We start from the raw sequence: 5,398 nt of genomic DNA on the forward strand, positions 1-5,398 counted from the left end.
CGCAGACGACGGACTAAAGGTTAAAACAACAGGGGAGTGAAAGCGCGAGCCCCCCACCACCTCTACAGCAACAGTCCAACCCCCCAGCACATAAATGAGACTGAACACAGCATATTTATGACAGGGAGGCAGACCGCACGCTCCAGGGTCACCTTTCAAAGTCCAGTTCGGCTCCATTTGGAATACCAGATTGCTATGTTTGGCTGCAGGGTTTTAATAGACATTCTGTTTTAAGACTGGGCTAGCAAAATGACTGATGTTAAAGGTGCTGTGTCTGATTTTTACTGTCTTAAAAATGTGAAAATCTGAACTAGTTTATTTTAAGCAGTTGGCAGAAATTCAAAGTTATTTTCCATTTAACTCTTACGCATTCTGAGCATCTTAATTATCCACTGAGATGATTTTATAGGTATTTTTTATAGGTATTTTAACAACTCTTAAGACACCAGTGCTGAGTTTTATCATCAGAGTAAAGAGAACAACAATTAGCATGCTAATGTGCACTTCCTTATTATAGAACAATAAATGGTTTATATATAAATAGAACAAGACCCCGAGATACTTGAACTCCTCCACTTGAGGCGAGGACTCTTCACCCACAAGGAGAGGGCAAGCCACAGGTGGATCGGTGCAGCGTCGGCAGTGATGTGGTCGCTGTATCGAACCGTTGTGGTGAAGAGGGAGCTGAGCCGAAAGGCAAAGCTCTTGATTTACTGTCAATCTACATTCCTTCCCTCACCTGTGGTCATGAGCTTTGGGTAATGACCGAAAGGACAAGATCGCGGATACAAGCGGCCGAAATGAGTTTCCTCCGCAGGGTGGCTGGGCGCTCCCTTGGAGATAGGGTGAGGAGCTTAGTCACACGGGAGGAGCTTGGAGTAGAACCGCTGCTTTTTCAAGTCGAGAGGAGCAGGTGAGGTAGCTCGGGTGTTTCTGGATGCCTCCTGGGTGCCTCCCTTGGGAGGTTTTTCGGGCATGTCCCACCGGGAAGAAGTCCAGACACACACACAGCTGGCCTGGGAACGTCTTGGAGTCCAACGAGGAGCTGGAGGAAGTGTCCAGGGTGTAGGAAGTCTGGGAGCTGTCTGGGCTTAGGCTGCAACCACCACAACAAGGCCCTGGATGAAGCGGAAGAAAAGGGATGGATAGATATATAAATAGATACAGACAGGATGCAGCAGACTTATTTTGACCTCAAGAGCTTCTTTGTACTGGGGCAAATATATAACACCTGAATGAATAAATGCAAGACAGATACGATAGATACGTGAATAGAATCGACAAGTCCATAAATATTGAAACTAATCGTGCAATGAAAGGCCAAGGTCCCATGGTAGAGACACAATTTATTTTGCCTGTCCCCATGTCAATTAACTAAATTTTATACACTCCATATTTTATATTTTACTTTTACAATTATTTTAATTTGTTTATTGCACGGAGGAATATCAGTCTGGACCCCACTGCCTCTGTTGCATCTTAAGCCAGTCAAACGTGACTGTCTAATCGGATTTTAGTTTATGCCATGGACAGACATGAAACGAATGTGCTCACTGGTCACCCGTCATTATGAACAAAACTGAATTTTGCTACGCTCATTGATTCTGCAGAAATACATGATTTTTTTTATTCCATTCTTTTTTCCCCGTAAGCAGCCATATTTGTTCCTGACATCCATCTGAACTCATGGAGATTTACCAGTTATGAGACTCACACTTTCATAAAGTTCTGTATTGGAGAAGTGTGTTTTCTGGACCTCGACACACATCATCACATCACATCCTTAGCTTTAGTTTTGTTCACTGACAATAATGCTTTTGATGTTTGTTTTTTTTTTTGTTTTTTTTTATGTTTTGATGTTTTTTTCTTCCTTGTATATAATCTAATGAACTAATAAATGTGTCAGCATGCTGTAGATCAGGTAATGAAGAGAACAATTGTATAGAAATCCATCATTTAACAATAGCATAATTTCCACCCACATTACTGCGTATTCAGTGAAAACAAAAGCTTCTTTGCTTTTGAATAATTACTTTCAGTGTTTCAATCCATTCTATTATAAAGATGCTAGACTAAACTCAAATAGTGTGAGTTAATATGACTTCAGAACATTAATCTCATGAGGTGAGTTAGATTTTAGACACTGTATCTTGTCATTTTGTGCAAAATAGGAAACAATTAAAGCGTTATTCCTCACTCACCTTATGCATTCAGAGCATCCTAATTATTCACTTAATTTTAAGTGTTTTTCAGAACTCTCATCGCTCAGAGCTATGAGATGCTATGAGATAACAACCACTACCATGCTATCTGTGCACTTTCTGATTCTCTGACAGTAAAAAGCTTTATAATTAGATGGAGACAGCACAAGAAAAACGTTTTTCTTTCTAAATCTTACAGACCTTTTTGGACTGAAACAAAAACAATTAAAGTAGCCAGAAAATTCACAAAAAATTACAAAAAAAAAAAGATTAATATTCTGAGTTTTAAGTGAATTCACCTTATGCATCTTATCCTTTCCAGTCGAGCACCTTAACACTTAGAATCAGCTCACAATACATTCCTGACGCATTAGTCACAAGTTTGCACTGCACACAAGTCTGGGAAAAAGAAAGCCTGCTCTTGCCTCCAGGGATGTCTCAAGAACCATATCTCAGAGAGACAAGCGACTTACAGCTACATGTGTGAACAGTGGTAATACACTCTCACCTCATAATGTGTGCGTGTGTGTGCGTGTTGTGTGTGTGTGTGCGAGAGAGACAGAGAGAGAGAGTCTGAGTGTGTTTGTGGTTGGGTGGAAAATGATTAAAGAGAAACACGGTGTCAAAGTGAATCTATATCAACACAGTGAACTCTGAGAAAGTGCTCAACCTGTTCCTCCTTGCGCAAAGGAGCAGTTATGGGTCTTACTAATGGGTTGAGGACCTTCCACGGCCTTGTCCATTTTCTCCTAGAGTAACTGCCTGTCTCCTGAAATCTCCTCCATGTTCTGGAAATTGTGCTAGGAGACACATTAAATCTCCTTGCCATGGGACGTCCAGATGTGTCACCCTGGAGAAATTGGACAATCTGTGCAACATCTGTAGGGCTAAGGAATGGCCTCTTACTCCCAGTAGTGATAATCAGTCTCGCCGAAGCAGCACTAGTGGAAAACCAGTCAAAAACAAGAGGGAGAAACTTGAAATGTATTGTTTTAGGGACTGTCTCATTGTTGCCACTCTAGTCCACCTGTTGTTCATTTCTATTAAAAGAAGTGCCATCCTTTTGTTCCTAAGTCATTATCCTGTCCATATTTGTATAGATAACCAACATATATTTTTATTTTTTCACATTGAGATCTGATGTGTTTTCAAAGTGTTCCTTCAGCTTTTTTGAGCAGTATATTAGCTAAACCATAAATGACATTACATTAAATTACATGTTATGTTGCACAGTAAGAGTCTAGTTAACCAGAAATACCATCAACATAAAAAAGCCCTTATTATACTATTTCCTGATCTATGTTAGAATGTTGTTTCCTCATCAAAAACATCTCTTTAGTTGTGCTTTATTTCTGCTTGTTTATTTAGGCTGAGTTATTCTGTCAAACTGAAAACACTTTGTGATGTCACGTGGTAAGACAGGACGCGCTCCTCTGTGTTTGTGACCACCTTGACTAGAATCATTTGGATAAATCAGCCGTGTTAGCTGTTAACTTGAAAACTACCACTTTATGATATCACAAGGTGGAACAGAGCATTTTGATGATCATGTGTGAATGAAACAAAATACATCTCTGGGCATGCTTTTGATAAGGTAATAAAGTTCTAGCAAGAGTAAATTTTGCATAATATAGGACAGTCTTTAAAAGAACCACATTGTAGTCATTAATTAAGCTACTTGAGAGATGCTCCGATGCAGACTAATGAAAGCAAGACAACACATTTGCACCCTCAGCCCTTCTGAACTCCACCTGTCACTCAGTCAGACACTAAACTGTTACTATTTTGGTAACACTCATCTTCATTTATGACACTTATATTGGTTTTCTTTTAGGCAGACAGCTTCGATGAGATGTATTTACCTTGACATATTTGGGCTGCCTCAAGTGGAGGAGTTCAAGTATCTCGGGGTCTTGTTCACGAGTGAGGGGAGGATGGAGCGTGAGATTGACAAGCGGATCGGTGCAGCGTCTGGAGTAATGTGGTCGCTGTATCAGACCGCTGTGGTGAAGAGGGAGCTGAATCCAAAGGCAAAGCTCTCGATTTGTCAGTCGATCTACATTCATCCCCTCATCTATGATCATGAGCTCTGGGTAATGACCGAAAGGACAAGACTGCAGATTCAAGTGGTCAGAATGAGTTTCCTCCACAGGGTGTCTGGGCGCTTCCTTAGAGATAGGGTGAGGAGGAGCTCGGAGTAGAGCCACTACTCTTCCACATTGACAGAAGCCAGTTGAAGTGGCTCAAGCATCTGTTCTGGACTCCTGGATGCCTCCACAGGGAATGTTCCAGGCCTGTGCCACCGGGAGGAGGCCTCGGGGAAGACCCAGGACATGTTGGATGGACCATGTCTCTTGACTGGTCTGGGAAACATCTTGGGCTCCCAAGAGGAACTGGAGGAAGTGTCTGGGGTGAGGTTAGTCTGGGTCTTTGCTTAGATTGCTGCCCCCACATCCGAGCAGAAGAAGATGGATGTATGTTTGGGGTGCTAATATGAGCCATACTCAGAACCGATCTTGGTGGTGTTGTGACGGACCTGGCAGATGGTTCTGACTGACCACCTCCTTCTGCCCGGTCGTCCTTAGAGATGACTGATCAGAGCTTGATCTAGACCACTGAGCTTTTGGTTTATGGGTGAACGCTTCAACCACTGAGCCCTTGCCTGCTCAACCCTGGTCCATGTGTCCAAAGTTTATTCTATATCTTTTGTTAATTCCATTTGCCAGTAGTGTTTGCAGGCAAAATGAGCATTTAAAGCATATTCAATTTGCATTAAAGGTTAATGCAATTTGTTCCGTAATATAAAGTATAGGCCAAAAGGTTTAGCATTTATAATGTATTTGTCCAATGGGTACACATCTGAGATAGGAATATCACAAAATTCAAATCTGAATGCCTTAAATACTGCCATCTTTTCATTGTATGTAGTCTTTTTTAAATACATTTCTTCATTCATTCACAATAGCATTCACATCTTGAACATGTCCCCGCTTTCAAAAAACTCTTCTTACTTGACTCTTCTTACCCTAAAAATAACACACTTTTATTGTGAAATACAAAAGAAAAAGAATACAGATGCATTAGCCATAGTTTAGTATTGAAGAGGTTCAAGTTTATGCTATGACAAATTATGAACATAGAAATTCAATTCACACAGCAGTGAATATTTTCAACAGTAATTTATTTCATTCCACTGT

Source organism: Boleophthalmus pectinirostris, unplaced genomic scaffold, assembly GCF_026225935.1.
Source record: "Boleophthalmus pectinirostris isolate CB_2022bp ecotype Guang Dong unplaced genomic scaffold, ASM2622593v1 HiC_scaffold_23, whole genome shotgun sequence".
NCBI lineage: Eukaryota > Metazoa > Chordata > Actinopteri > Gobiiformes > Gobiidae > Boleophthalmus > Boleophthalmus pectinirostris.